General features: G+C 35.4%; 1 long non-coding RNA gene across 17 annotated transcripts in view; it reads left to right on the top strand.

Moving 5' to 3' along the window:
* Positions 1-16,655, top strand: part of LOC110352479 (uncharacterized) — a 182,200-nt gene that overhangs the window by 32,470 nt on the left and 133,075 nt on the right. For 9 of the 17 annotated variants that reach the window (XR_011808495.1, XR_011808493.1, XR_011808496.1 and 6 more), the window contains exons 2-4: positions 949-1,042; positions 3,185-3,380; positions 12,575-12,748. This is a non-coding gene — a long non-coding RNA (uncharacterized lncRNA). Of the gene's footprint in view, positions 1-945; positions 1,043-3,184; positions 3,381-5,380; positions 5,660-12,574; positions 12,749-16,655 lie in introns of all 17 variants that reach the window. The other 8 variants (XR_011808497.1, XR_011808499.1, XR_011808502.1 and 5 more) reach the window with 3 other exon arrangements.

Here is a 16,655-nt window from a genome sequence, read left to right as displayed (position 1 = left end):
ATGGCTGAGTTGGCTCCCTGAGCCCTGTATTTCTTTCTAGGTAAAGTTGTTCCCCACCTCCCCACCCTTCCCAAACTTTCCAGCACACACTAAGGACTTTAGCATAGAGTTGCTTGCCAGAATATAGTTGCATTTTCAGTTCTTGAGATGTTTGTTTGTCACATCCTGAAATTTAGTTGTTCATTGTCATCCAAACTTCTGGTTTAAGCACATTGAGGACAGGGTACTCAGGGTGCTCAGGGTGTTTTATACACCAGTGGTAAGTTTTAAAATTAAAAAATACAGGCCTTGAGTAGATACCTATCTGTTTTCAAAGGATGGTGGGCAACCTGAAGGTGCACTCAGATGTCACACCTCTGGTAGTGTTTAAGATCAAGGAATTATAATTTATTTCTTCTCCCTGTGTGTGCCTGAAGCCAAGTTCTGGATGGATACCAGGTTATTTGCCTGTTCTTTTGAACTCAGGCACAATAACAGTGGCAATAACTAAGACAGGATCTGATAATAGAGTTTCTGAATATGGGTCTTGCACAACACGCTATTATTTTTTCTATAAATTCTGTAACAAAAGAGATTGGTTGGGAGTACCCATATCTCAGAAGAAAATGAAGCATTCTACAGCCATACAACTGCAGTATTGCTACTGGTATTGTGGAAGGATTGTATAACTCAAAGCATGTATAGTGCAACAACCTTTTTTGAAACTTTTAAATTTATTTTTTAATAAGATTTGTATCATGGCAAAGTGTAATATTGGGTTTGAAATAACAGATGAAAAAGCTAACCCAGCTTTTAAGTTATATTAGCAATAAGAGTTCAGGCATGTGGGAACTGAACTCAGCTTGCTAACTTCACTTGTAAAACCCCTGTAATGTTGACTTAGCTGCTGTTTTAGACAAGGTATGTTAAGAAGGTTTTCTTGTTTGTTTTTCTGATTTTGTTAAGCAGAGTGAATATATCCTGCACCTGGAGAAGAAATAGATAAGAAACTGGGAAAGAACTAAGGAAGAAGAGACAGAACTACAAACCCAGAGAGTTCAAGGTTACGTTGCTGTAGAGTAACTATGGAAATAACATCTTACCATTTATTGAATTTGATAAATTGCATCTTATTGCACACTGATATTTCCCCCCCCCCCCTTGTTAATGATGTTAAAAAATAAAAATAATAAGTAAATAAATAGAAATAAAAAGTATACTTTTTTTTCTGTAAAAGGAAACTGTCACAGCAGAGATAGATGCGGGAGGGAGCAGATGGTGGAAATTAAGAGACTTATGAAATAAAAGTAGTAGATATGGCTGGATTAGTAGGTATACTTGGTACCAAAGTTAAGTTAGAAATACATTTACTCTAGAGTCTTTCTATAGCCAGTAAAAAACAAACAAACAAACAAATAAACAAACAAACAAACATATTTCCAGAGTAATTAAAATATTTGGTGAATGAGAAAAGGCTCCCCTGAAGTGACACATTGATATACTAGCTGATATATTAGCTATATTATAGATATATTATACATTATATACATAGATATATTATACATGAAAACCCCAGAAACCTTGAAAGACAGGAAAGTTGTGGTTTTGTTATGACTATTTAGTGAAAAAGGGTGAAAAGAGTGAATGTGACCTCACTATCTGGAATATCTGTCATCAGCAGAACTCTAAACACAGATAAACCCAGTTCTGTAAAAACTGCTTGTATTTAGCTGCAGAAGCAAGAATAAATTACAGACAACCTGATAATATAATAAAGTATCATCAATTAGGAAATGAATAACAAATGAATTACAGAAAGCTGCAGACACTAAGAAAATGTAAGTAATGGTCAGTGCTCACAAACGAGTGAGTTCACAGTATATGGTTTTTGGATTTCATGTGGTAGGTGTTTGGTCTGTTATGTGTTGCAGTTTTGACAGAAATATACCCATGTCTTTCTTACCATGTTGTCCAAATAACGACTGAACAGTAGAATTAATATTTTCTAGCATCAGATGTCCTGTGTAGTCAGTGAATAGAAAAAGGGTCTTTGAATGTGTTACTCCTCTGAAGTACAGCTGTCTCCAAATAAGAATAATATATATATATTTTTTCTATTAAACTATTAGGAGTTCAGAAACCATTTTACAGGTAGAGGTGTACATTTTGTAGGATGGATCCCACCCTGAGGGATGAATCTCCTTCCAGGTTGTGTTTATAACTTTGGAATTGGTAAGAAAAGTAGACTTCAGGAACACTTAGCTGGAATCAGGGACTCTGGAGTGATCTGTAATATCTTGGGTTTCCCTGGGGAGAATAAGGCAGAAGATTCCAGGAGGAATATCCATCAAAGAGACAAAAACGGTAATGTCCCTTAGATACCCCACTTGAATAAGAGAAAGTCAGAACTTAGTCTGTACAGAGTTTGCTGCCATTAAAATCTTAAGAACTATTCAGGAGATGCCTCTACCTATTCATAAGGAAAATTTTTGAGACTAGAATTTTCCATTTTACCATTGACATCACTGTATGATAAAAATCCCCCAAAACCCTGGAAAAAAAAGGTATTTTATAATTATGGAGGAAGTGACAATCTCTAGAAGAGGTAAAAAAGAAGACTTTGGAGCCAGTTTCAAGATTTTAAAGGACTAACTGATGATTTTTGAATTTTGGGAGTTGTTAAGGTTGCATGAGTTAATTAATATATATATTTTTAATTATTATTATTATTATATATTTTATTTTCTGTCTTCTGTGGTAGAATATGTATGGAGGTTTGCAAGTATCCTGGATACTGAAGAATTTAATTAGCTGTTTCTCCATATTTTAAAGGGAACCTGATGCAGAATATTTATTTGATGGTGCCCAGAAGCAGATGAAATAATGCTGCTCATGTCGATTTTCTGTATTTCTTTATCTGCTTCTTTTTGATATAGAGAAATAGGCCAATGTGCTCACGGGTACTGATGTCCGTAATGTTACCTTTTTTATATGTCAAAAAAAAAGGCAACAATATGATATACTATGAATTATCCATAAAGGTCTCAACAAGGCAGATCAGGAGAGATTAGGCTGTGTTGGGAGTCACTTGTCAGAAATTTGTTCTGTTCTTCTTTATAAATTATCAGTATATTTCTATTTGCTTATCAGCTGGTTTATCTGTGTGACATCTACTGAGAGTTTAAACCTTGTTTCTGTTGTGCAGGCATGTATCTGTATCTCATACTGCTTCAATTGATTCAGTACAAGCTGAAAACTCGAAGAGTTGGGTAAAACTCCTCTTCCTCTACAGCTAGTACTTGTCTACCAGAGATGAGTATGATTGAGAGAGCAGCTGTTTGTGTCATTCTGAACAAATACTGAAGTGCAAGACCCAGCAAAGGACATCATCTGCAATTCTGGTACTAGACATAGAAAAATACCATATGAACGTTATTTTGGAAAAACTTTTCCTGAAAGCTAAAAGAGACAAACTTATTGATGCTTAACTTGTCCTACAGAAATATTAAACTAGGTTACCAGTAGCACAAATGTCAATAGAAGTCTTACAGAATGATTGAATATAGTACAAAAAGCAGAGAATGATGCTTTGCCATGAAGAAAAAATATTCTTCCTTTTGAGTGTGCTGGCAGAATATGGTGTTGAGGTAAAGATATCAGTAGTAAGGAAGTGACCAAAATGGTAGATTGATTGAAATAGCAGAATAACTCATTTTTTTCCAACCCTGCATAAAGCAGGGTTAATGATAAAGTGCAGACTTTGTGTATGGGAGACTCAAGTCTAGACGTGCATATTAGTATGGAGAAATAATTTATTTTCTTTTATTCTGTGAAGAATGAAAACTATTATGTAAGGTGTTTCAAAACTTATCATTGAATGATTGAATGGAATGAAGCTTTCAGCCTTCATGTATTAAGTTAATTCCTTTTGTGGTATTTCCGGAACAGGAAAAGCAAGTGTTTCAACTTCCATCTGGACTCAGTTTTGAAATACATCAAAGACATTAACTGGGCCTTGTTGTAGATGGATTTAATAGAAAAGAAGTTTCATAATCATACAAATATTCTTTTTCAGAGCAAACGATTAGCAGTCTAATATACCTTATATATCTTATAGTAAAATTTATATCTGATTTACTAAGACTCATTCTATGATATATTAAAACATTGGCTAATAGATGGAGAGTTCCTGATTTATGCATTGGTGGATATACATAAATCCCCTGCATTTTAACTTTCATTAGAAGCTTTTCCTTGACTGATATTAAAGCTGTATATAAAGATGTAAGCTGAACTCTCTTTTTTTTATCATTGTGAATGCCTGTATAGGAAAATGGTGTGAAGAAAATCAAAAATAATTTAATTTAGACATTTCTAAAATAATCTTTCTATGGGACTTTCTTTCCTCTTTTGGAACTCTTAACAGCCTTTCCAAGATGAAGTTAAAAACAGTAACCCCCAAAGATATACTCTTTTAGTCATTATCATGGGCTGTTCCCTATAACGTAAACTCATTGCAAAATTTTCATTGACCAAAACGTCTGGAAACAAAAACAAAAACAAAACCAACCAAACAAAAAAACAACCCAAAAGATTTACTTTTATCAAACACCTGTGTGCATCCTCACAACATTTATTTACTATGGCCTCATGGTAATTTTGGTACAGGATGATTATTCTTTTTGTTAATCACTGAAAGTAAACAGATGATGTGGAACGCCCCTCTCTCTCCAATCAACATGTTAGAGACATTTTCTAAGAGAATGCATGGCTACAAACAGGTCCAATAAGTCCATGGTACAACAGTGGAATAATTAAATTGTCTCATATTGCCATTAAAATATTTTCTTAACTTGCTTTTCCAGCTGGCTTAGATTCTGTGTCTTAGTTCCGTTGAAATCAGATTCATCTTGACCCTGAACGCATTGATGAGTTCCTGGCCCTTTTGTTATTACAAATGGTTGTTTTTTAGAGGAAAAACAGTGGCAAAAAGAGACATCACAGAAATATTATCTTAACTGTGACAGACCATGGGAAATTCACATTTGGATGAAACTTTAACCTTTTGCTTTCACTGCAAGGTGGGAGCATTTCAATTCTACCGACTTCTGCTATTTTCACATTTCTTTAAAAAGCCCCTCTGTGGTCTGTAATAAATTCTTTGGGTCTCTAAAAATAGCCATGTGGACTATGTGTGCTGTTTTTCTTAGTATTTCATCAAGTTCATTATTAACACTGGATATATCAAAGCAAACTGCAACAGCTGTAGAGACATTTTTGTATACTGACAGGTTAATTTGTGAATTATACTTTTTAACTAACCTCATTAAAATTTGACCTTTTGAAATAAAAGCATATCTATGCTTTTTTCAAAGTTTTAAAAGATTTTTTTCTCCCCCAGCATTCTTGAAGTGATGGAAATGCGGTGCGAAATAGCATAGGCCAAAAGAATCTTGAAGGGCAGAAAAAACGTTTAAGAGATTTACAAGCTTGAAAACTACAGCCATAGTGGTTCTCCATGTACAAGAGTTCCTGTGAATCTGAAGCAAACACAGAAGGATGCCTAGATGGTGGTCAGGGGCTTGAAAACATGGTTCAGCCCACAGGAGAGAAGACCAATGGATCTGAAATCCTGTACTCCCTAAAGTAGAGAGATGGCAGGGCCAGACTCTCCACAGAGGTATGCAATGAAGAGATGAGAGGCAGTGGTCACAAGCTGTAGCAAGGGAATTTCCTTTGAGATAAAAGGAATAAAAAGATAAAAATATGATGGTCTAGAAGTCATCTCGTCCCACCTGCTTATAGCAGGTCTATATCTAAACTAGAACAGGGTACCATATCCAGTCACATTTTGAAAATCTCCAAGCAGAGCATCCTGATCACAGTTTATTAAATTTTTATGTGAGTAATTTAAATCATTCTAAAACTTAAGAATTATTTTAGAAAATATACATAAACAGCACATTGAATAAAACTGGTTCAAATTAGCCCACCATTGTAAAATTTAACATTTGATATCACAATGTATTTTGAACAGTCAAAATATTTCTGAACTACGAGGACATTCAAGTTACCTTTAGATTTGCTATTGTTTCTAATTACTTCTTCTTGAAGTAATAACTGAGAATTGGATATGAGTATTTTCCCAAAGACATGGTATCTTACACCTGTTTGACAAAGGCTGAACATGTTCCTTTATTAGACCATCAAGCATAAATAATTCACCACTGTTATGAAAGAAAAAAAACACCACCATCTACAACCAACCTAACAAAAATATTTGTGGTAGGATTGGAAGAAAGGCTTTAGTTGTGCAAAAAGGACACTTTAAATTACTGTTATAATAGACATTGATTTTACTTTAGAAATCAGTGCATCAAAACCAGGATGTGAATCAAAACCTCAAAGAAAGTTATTTATGTTTGATTAGAAATACACTTTTGGAAACTGATGAATTTGAATTTTCTTGCCATAGGGCTCTCATAGAATCATAGAATGGCCTGGGTTGGAAGGGACCTCAAGGATCATCTTTTTCCAACCCCCCTGCCTTAGGCAGGGATGCCACGCACTAGATCAGGTTGCTCAGGGCCTCATCTAACCTGGTCTTGAACACCTCCAGGGATGAGGCATTGACAGCCTCTCTGGACAACCTGTTCTAGTGCCTCACTACCCTGTGAGTGAAAAACTTCCTTCTAACCTCTAATATAAATCTCCCCTCTTTTTGTTTTAAACCATTCCCCCTTGTCCTAATGACTGCAATTAAGTGTGTTACTTTAAACACTTCTATGAATGTTCCACATATTTCTCATCAAGTATGGGCCTCTGGGTCTGTGGGGAACTCAGAGGAGGAAGACAACAAACCTCTTCCTATTAGTCAGTTGATCTGAACCAAGTTGGTTGATCTGATGAACTGCTTCATACTCTTGGATCCTTTGCTAAGCTCTCACATTGCAGCATTTGTGAGTAATGTTTCATATCATCCAGTTGGCTCACAGACCATGTCCCATTCTGGCGGATGATGACCTGGCCTTTATTATTCATGCCTTCATCACTTCTTGGCTAGTGGATAGCAGTGTGATAAAACCGGGCGTGATGCCTACAGCACTTAGGAAACTCCAACTAATAGAGAAGGCTGGAACACATCTCGGCAGGCACACTGGCTACCATGGTTCCATCAAGCTTCCCTACAGAGATTTTCCATGGAATTTCATTTCTAGTTTGAATTCATTTTTTACTATAAAATATATACATTTATATATATGTTTAACCAAGGGATGAAAATTGTTCATCCCACAGAAACAAAAGAAAATCACTAGTTTCTCTTCCTTGTCTCCAAAATCCTCTCTCACTTTTCCTTCTCTAATATAAATGCATAATAGCTTTGCTAATCCTAAAGCCTAAGCCCTACCAGAACATCGTTCCTTCTTGAGAAGAGAAGAAAACAGAAATCATGTGAAAGACACAGTCCTGTTGCTTACTGCAAAGCAGAAGGTCAAAGGGTGAGTGAGGACTGCAGCCAGAAGAACCTGTGTGGTGGACCAGAAGGATTATGCAGAGCAAATGCAAAGTCAGAGTCAAAATCATGGCCTTCTTTTGAACAGAGGCTAATAAAAGACACAGTGGCTAAATTCAGTGATGGAAAATATTTTCTGAGTTTACTGAGAAATTCCTCTTGTTTGCTACCACTAGAAACAATTGATAAAATCAGATAAATATTTTAAGGCTTTAATTCATCATATTATTTACCCAGACATCTAAGTCCATTCCTATTCAGTGAGGTATGTGAATATTTTAGTGTTTTGTGTCTACTACTTTTCTCCTCATATTGGCTATGTGAGAAGTAGGACCAGATGTTAATACAACAAGGAAGCAAGTTTCATAATTTTCTGTGTGCAAGTGTGGAAGCAAATACAAAATTGGACAAACTATCTATGTTTGGCTAGTCCCCTTAGAATAAGTAACTACTCCCGAGAACAGAACTTAAGATTCTTGCAATTTATATGACTTCGAGTCTTAATAAAGAAGACATTTCTGATATATTGATGGCCGATACAGCAGTGCAATTACTAGATTCACTTTAGGTGTAATAATTTAGAAAAATTGTTGTTAGGTAGAACTCCCAAAACTGTGCCTCCTGAGAATAATCTCTGATACAAACAAATAAACAAACAAAAAAATGACTTTCTAGATGTTTAGGTGGAATCTCTCAATAACTGTGGCTTGGCCTAAGGAATTCTGTAAACTTCCTCTGTAATGCTTTCCTTTTTTCATTCTTCTGTATATGATCCAGTGAAAGCAATTCCTTCTTTGTACCTCAGCTGACATACTGTACCAATTCAGTTTGAGAGAAATAAAATAGCTAAAGAATGTGCTGATGAGCACAGTTATCAAGGGAGGTTGTCATGAGGTTTATAGCACTTTCTTAGTTTGCTTGTGCGTAATGACAGCTGATCTAGAAAAGCATAAAACTGCAGCTGGGAATCAAAGCCAACTTTCAAAATTAAGTATTATTGATATTGTAGAGGAATATGTCTGAAGAGGAAAGCAGGATATGCCCTGACAGCACCAGAAACCTGTCCATCATATTATTTTTCCTCAGCCTAAGCATTCTGTGCTCCAAGTGGGAAAGAACTTAAAGGATTACTGTGGTTAAAAAGGCAGGTGTAGGTTGCTATGTAGGTATATTTCAAGTTCAAAAGAACTTAAAAAATGTTCTATTGAATTCAACATGAAATAGCTGTACTTCTCTGATTATAGGCAATTCAAAGGAGTTCTGTCATGTTAGTGGCTCTGTATCACATTGTAGACATGTGCACTCTTATTGTCAACTTTTAAAGTCTTTCATCTCACTAGAATAAGTCTGTTTCCTCCACAGATTTTTGTATTTTGTTTTTTATTTTTTTGCACATAACTTTCTAGTCAGTGTGTAAACAGGGAACTCCACCTATGGTTAACACGCATGATTTTGTCACATTCTTTTGTATTACCTAATGAAGCAATTCTGTTATTGTTTCATGTGGGTCAACTGAACAGTTCAGTTGTAAATTTGACTTTCTCACATGTCAGTGCAAAAAAACACAGAAAATGAAAACAAGCCACCTGAATAAGCTTTGCAGATTGTTATCTGGAAGCCCCTCCATTGTCATAAATTAAATATAAGATCCCATCAATTTAGGAGTTCCATAGTTTGGACACTGATCACTACTACTATAAGGAAATTAACACAGTAATCACAAAGATTTACTGGTAATTTTCCTAGAAATGCTAGGGACCTTCCTAGTCATTCCTACTCATATTTTGAGGTGTATTTTGGAACAGCTTCTACTACACAAAGAAAATGCAAACAGAATAAAGAAAAATATGGTTTTAATATGTTCTCTTTAGTCATATAGATACCTAAAACTGCTTTTTTCACCCAGGACAGACCATCTGTGTCATCCAGTACTTGGTGAATATCAGTAATAATTAATCAGAGGTTTCATTCTGCTATATCATATTATTATGTAGCAAGTACATTATATTCCTTTTCTATTCAAAAACGTTCTATGTGTACCACAAGGATGATTTGGATTGCTGTATGAAAAGATATATGTAGCTGAAGATGTGAAATTAAATTGTGAATACAATTTACACATTAAGGTAAATGCGATGTAGAGACTGCTTTCACTAAGAAATGAAATGTAGATGCTACTTTCACTGACGTTATATTCTTCAGAGCCATTGCACAGAACACTTTCACTGTTTGCTTTAAAAGCAATTTATCACTCAGTAACAAATTAAGATCCTAGAGGTTAGTCAATTTTATTTATTTTTTCTTCATTGTGCTTTATTTATAACTTCATGCATAAACTATGCAGGAATTTTCCAAACATAAAGAAATACAAAAGCTATTGCTTCATACCCTTGAGCATCTAAAGTAACAAAGATACTTGGAAATGTTCTCTCTATACTAAATCCCAGATGACAGCATTAGATCATTTCTATTGCTATTTCCTTTGTTTGTGTTCCTAAGTATAAATGATGCTAAGTAGTATGACTATAAAGAATATCATGATTGTGCACTAGTCCATTGCTGGCATAAAGAATTGCAAGGCTGTCTTACATCCATACTTTTCCCACTGGATAACTTCAATTTAATGAAGATCAATGCCTGTACCTGTTCTGACAAGCCCTCAGCACAGCATCCAATTGCTCTAGGAGCTTGCCGCACACTGGCAGGGAAGCTCTGTTATGAGCAGATTTGGTAATGCAGCTCCTGCAGTGCTCTAACAAAAAATTGTCTGTAACTTTTTCAAGTAACTCTAAAAAGGAAATATCAAAAACTGTCCCTAAAACAGGAGGAATATGCCCTGACAAAGGAGTGCAGAGAAAACAAGAACGAGAGAAGGAAAAACACAAGGAAAGTAAGCTTGGTGAAGATAAATTGGAGTAACAAAGATAGGTGGAGTGTGTGGAGGTCCTCAAGAGAGAGAGAAAAAAAACATGAGCTGAGCAAAAAATAAAATAAAATAAAATAGCATACAAAGACATAACAATAATAAATAATAATAATAATAATAATAATAATAATAATAAAAATAACAAACAACCAGCAATGCAAAGTAGAAAGAACACCAGAGAAAACAGAGTTGGAGGAGCAATGCTCAGAGGAACAAAAACTTATGAAACGTTTGAAGAACAACAGTGAACAAAAAGGCAAATATTTATTATTTCTCTTTCATAGCTACTTGGGTCCATGACCATCAGACTTTGTTGTATGGTGATAAACTTAATAATTTTGAGTTAACTTTTTGAGGGTAATTGTTTCAATATCATAAATCCCAATGAATTTACAATTTTTCTGGTGCTAAAAATGATGAAACGTAGAAAGTGAGAAAATGAGAGTATTCTGAGTATCAGTATCCCTAAAACAGTAAAACAAAAAATTAAAGATCATAAAAGGTCATAATTTTTGAAAGATTAATTTTGTAAGAAATTTTACTCTAAAAGCATGAAAAAGCTGTAGTGTGACAGGGAAAGAGACTTTTTTTTTATTATTATTTTTTTTTCTTTCTCCACATAGAAATAGATTGTTAATTTAAAACTTAGAGAAGAATGCCAATGATAATCATTATGCCTGAAGTCATTTGGAATTTAATTTTTCTTGAAATGCCTAACATAATATTTTGATTAAGTGGATTTAAAGACTCCAACAAACAATATTCTGAGTAAACAACATCCTAATTTATAAATATCAGTCATCCAAGGAGTTCTTTCAGATTATAATTAGGGAGTACATTTCTTAAAGATAATCTGCTACAGGGAGACAGCCCTGTTTATCATCAAATATTTTTGTCTTTTTCTGCCAGCCACAATTATTGTAATTTCATGGTGGGTAGATTTTTTGTATGTGTATAGGGGAATGAGGACAGAAAGAGTAAAGTAAGCTTGATGTTCTTTCTGCTGAAAAAAGTCTAATTACTTACCTAGACCGTAGACTATTCTTTTTAATTTTGCTCTACAGCCCTACTGACGTCAATGGAAATTCCAGATGCAAAATGAAGACAGAATATAGCCTATTGTCACTTTGGGGTATAACAAAATATAAAACAGGCATTTCTAAAATATTTCTAGTTGCAGTGGTTGCAAAACACACCATACTTGATAAGCTTTCACAAACACGAAGCTAGAAGTCACAAACTGATAAACAGAATTCAATGCAAAATAATGTGAATGTGTACTTTTAAGGTTTTAAAAGCATTGGCTGTATACCTCTCCTTCACAAATGGCAGCCAAGAATTGTCAGATGAAAGATGCATGTTATCCTGGCTGATGATGTCACCAGTTTACTTTTTTATGTGCGTGTATTAATCATTTTGTTTATAAGGTGATTTTAAAAAATAAAAGTAAAAAGAGAGGTCAAGCTACCTCATTTAAAACAACCTAAGAAGATTAAACAGCTGTACACAGCAGATAATAAATAATTATATATAAAAAAAGATGTTATCATTCATTAATTAGTCTAAGTTGTTTTATCTGATTGCTGTGCCAGTTAATATGTCTGTGCCTGGAATGATTTTAAGATTAAAAAAAAATGGAATGGGAGAGGGAAATCTTTTATATATGTCTGTTTCCAGCCAAACTTAATCCAAAATCCAGAATGGAGGCAGATTTTGATCTTACTGTGACCCTGACCGTAAATGCACATAAGCTGATTTCTTGGAAGTTCTTTTCAATTGTCTATTTGATATGTAGCAACGGAGTGCTGGAAGAAAAAATATAGACAATACTGAACTGCAATTTTTTACTCATTTCCTTTACTGCAACTGTGATCTACTGTTCAGTGGCACACCATGTCTCAGAAATTTGGTAACCTCCCAGTGATCTTTCTCTAAAAATGTGATGAACGTAACCAAGGTGGCAATTCAGTCAAATGAAATGACTTTTGGATGTGGGATTTCATAGATAATGATGATCTAGGTTGGAATATGAGACAGGAAAGGATTTTATAGATCCGGTCCATTGTTTTGCAAATGCAAGCATCTGTGATGTTCATTCTACATGAATCAATAAACTGTTTCTTCAAAAGTCTTTGTCTGTCCCTCCTCCCACACAGCAAAACTGACTGCGGTTGCTCTAAAACACCAGAAACCACCAGATGGACAACACAATCTGCTAAGCCACTAAGGGGTTTCAAATAGAACTATCCCTCTGTCAAACTGTCCAGACACTTTGGTGTACCTGCCCAGGACCTGGTGAAGAATGGGCCCTATCTACACTAAAGGTAAAGGTAAGAATATCAAATGTTCCCTGTCAAAGCAGACCAAGAAAGGATTCCTTCTTGAGCCCAGATCTGATGTTTGCTGTATCATAAGCAAGAACCATTGATTTGGCAACCAAGGAGGTTTCTGACCATCCGTAGACAATACAAGTCCCTGATAAGCAAAACTTACTGAAAATTAGTACTTTACTAAATTTATACTAGTTCATTTGAGAGTGGGCTTGCCTACAAACTTACTTGCTGTTGCTGACAGTATTTACCAGCTGCATTCTACATGGATTACATGCTTTATTAGGATGAAAGTAGCTCATCACTGCATCTTACTCAACATAGAATCATAGAATCATAGAATATCCTGAGTTGGAAGGGACCCTTAAGGATCATCAAGTCCAACTCTTGACACCGCACAGGTCTACCCAAAAGTTCAGACCGTGTGACTAAGTGCACAGTCCAATCTCTTCTTAAATTCAGACAGGCTCGGTGCAGTGACCACTTCCCTGGGGAGCCTGTTCCAGTGTGCAACCACTCTCTCTGTGAAGAACTTCCTCCTGATGTCAAGCCTAAATTTCCCCTGCCTCAGCTTAACCCCGTTCCCGCGGGTCCTGTCGCTGGTGTTAATGGAGAAAAGGTCTCCTGCCTCTCGACACCCCCTTACGAGGAAGTTGTAGACTGCGATGAGGTCTCCCCTCAGCCTCCTCTTCTCCAGGCTGAAAAGGCCCAGTGCCCTCAGCCGTTCCTCGTACATCTTCCCCTAACATCTAGGCAATGATGATCAGGAGTACAAAGGGAAGGAATTACAAGGAACTCAAAGCTTTAAAAGCATTTACAGTGTGTTTGGATAACAAGAGGCTACTCTTGAGCTGAAGGAAAAAAATCCCAGAGTTGGGATAACATGTCACTTTTGGGGTTGTACAATTGTTGGCAAGTGCTGTGGTTAAAAGAAAGAAACCAACACAGCCCCATGATATCCTGGCATAAAGGCTACTGTGGGGCACAGGTGATGAGTACCAGAGAGTCTGGGGCAAAAAACAGTGTTTAAGGAGATGAGTACTACTGCTCTGGGACAACATATATATATATAATACAAGATGTGTGCAATTAACCCAGCACAGCAACACATTACATCTGCAAGCACACCATGCAAATTAGAAGAAAGATCTTGTAGTTTCAAGTGAAACTACAATATGTTATGTTCTATTTACAATAAGTTCTAAGTATTTGACTACAAGATTTCACAGCAGCAAGGGTCTGAAGAATTAAATGATGGTAGGCTTTCATTCTTCCCTGGTATTTAGAGTTAATACAACAGCACTTATTGATGTCATGGACAGGATACATCCCTCAGGGTGGTACTATGTCTAAGCATAGAAACAATATCTCTTGCATAAATATTTTTGTGAATCAGGGGTATTTTCCTGTATCTTTTTCAATTTGCACAATGACACAGAAGGTATGGATAAACATGATGAAAGATGTACAACTTTAAGAACCATAAGGCAAATCTTTCTGCACAGGAAGTTGTAATATTGCTCTGGTCTGAGGGCCACCATTAGTTTTTATCATCTTCAGATGCTCTTGCAGATATTACTTGGATCAAAGAAATTAGAACTAAAAGTCATTTTTGAAGAGCTCATTAGAGCTTTAGTTCCTTGTACTCAGTTTTGATTTATTTTATTTTATTTTATTTTATTTTATTTTATTTTATTTTATTTATTTTATTTTATTTTATTCTATTTTATTTTATTTTATTTATTTTATTTTATTTTATTTTATTTATCTTATTTTATTTTATTTATCTTATTTTTTATTTTATTTATTTATTTATTTATTTTATTTTTACTTTTGGACATTATTCTGAATCCTCACAGAGCTCACTCTATTTTAACACAATTTCCCTGGTGTCTCTCATTTTACTTTAACTCAGGCCTTTCAAAAAATGGAAGTTTCTTATAGGTCTCTTTCCTTTCTGAGAGTGGCAACTCCATGATCACAGAAACCTGGAATTCTTGATGATTTTTTAAAAACACATTATCTAGTTGATTATCCTTGACTGGACAGTGTCCCGAGCAGCCTGCTGTATTTTACCCTGCTTGAACAGGGTCTGGGTTAGGTGAGTTGCATTGGTTCATCCCAAACTCAACAGTTCTGTGATCCTGTGAATCCATAATTATGGACAATTATGATAAATTATGATTACATATGTTGACTAATTGTAGTTAACGAGGCATATGAAAACTTTTAGTGATCATGGGTGTATATGTCTGTGGGTGCGGTAACAGATTTGTTGGGCATGAAGCCCTGAAGAGATACCAGTCCCTGTCATCTCTTGCTAGGCTATCATGGCACCGTCACTCCTAGAAGTGGAAACATTGGATGTTGCCACAAAAGCGTGGGTTGCTGAAAGAGCTAATGAGGCTGTTGATACATACTGAGAGGAGGGAACTTCAAAGCTGTAGGGTCCTATGGTTTCTGGAGCTCTGGGTGGAACCTTTCCTTGCAGGTTGTGTTCCAGAGGAGATTGAGTACCTTGGTGCTGAGAGAATATCCTGTGCATGAGGTGGTAGGCCAGTCTCCCAGTTCTTACTGGGAGTAAATCCCTCCTTCCTTTCCAAAATGTGATGGTGATGGAAATGATGAGGCAATACATAAACGCCAAAAGAATTTTGTTCACATCCAAATCAAAATTAGCTTAATCTAACAGCCTCCTGTCTATGTCTCATTAAAAGTAAGCTGTATTGAACATTCAGAAATGTTAAGCAATGTCAACATTTAATTACTATTTAGTGGGAATGAAACTACATATGTAAGTTGCACAGTTTTCAGGAAGAGTCAATCCTGGATGGTGTGCAAATAGGTACTGGATGATGTTTGCATTTAATATGGAAAGAGAAATGCATTTCAAAGTGGAAAATAAAGCCTATGTTAAGCATGTGCAATGATACAGAAAAGAGTAGATAGATATGCTGGAAAAGATAATTATACTCAACTGGTATTTCTAACCACTAGAGTGAACTTTCTCTAAAACTTTGCAATGACTGCAAGATCCCTAAGCCTCAACATTCCTTTGTTGTTTAGTAAATCACTAGTGAAATAGTGAAGTCTATCATGTAATGTGCCCTTCATTCTTCTCTAATAGTTTGTCCTCATAGAGTATAACTGCCTCACGGTTCCCACTGAGCTCAAATAGTATCTGTAACCTGAAACATAAGAAAGCATAAAATATTAACTCTTTGAAAAAGTCAGTAGACTGCTCATGCCAACATAAGGATGCTCTGAGTGTTTAAGTGAGAGCACCACAACTTCATAGGCATGTAAGAGTTTTGAACTGAAATATTTTTATATTTTTTATCAGATTTTTGCATCTCAGAACACTAGTTAGCTCAAAAATTTTCAGTCCTCACTTTTGTCTTCAAAGTATCTATTGTCAGAGAGATGGTGGCTCGACACTATTTAGGGAGTCCTGCAGCTAGATTCAGATTTATTAGTTACCTTCTTCAAACATTTTCCAGATTATAAAGTATCTTCATATTTCTCTCTTCTTTTAACTAAGAAACAAATTCTTCCACTAGCTCTATTGGGGGGATCTCAAAGAAAATAGCTGGAAGTAGTCACCAACCTAAGGACACACATTTAAATAAAAGCTAAAACAGATGTTTTTTGAAGATCTTGAGGCATAGATAATGGCATAGACATTGCAATTGCATTCTAAGAAAATTATATGATTTTAAAATTTAGATTATACAGTAAGATTTTAAAATCTAAAAGCATTGCTCGAATTTGAGAAGACCTTTAATGAGAACTTCAATTTAAACTGAGAAGATAATCTGATAATTTAAAAAATAATCTGAGAAATCCCCCCATCTGGAACATTGTAGCACATTTGTCATTAATTAGAGCAAATTTTCTCTCCAGCATT

This window comes from Anas platyrhynchos, chromosome 3, assembly GCF_047663525.1.
Source record: "Anas platyrhynchos isolate ZD024472 breed Pekin duck chromosome 3, IASCAAS_PekinDuck_T2T, whole genome shotgun sequence".
NCBI lineage: Eukaryota > Metazoa > Chordata > Aves > Anseriformes > Anatidae > Anas > Anas platyrhynchos.
The sequence above is the reverse complement of the archived record's forward strand: the minus strand, read 5'-3'. Positions and strand labels throughout refer to the sequence as shown.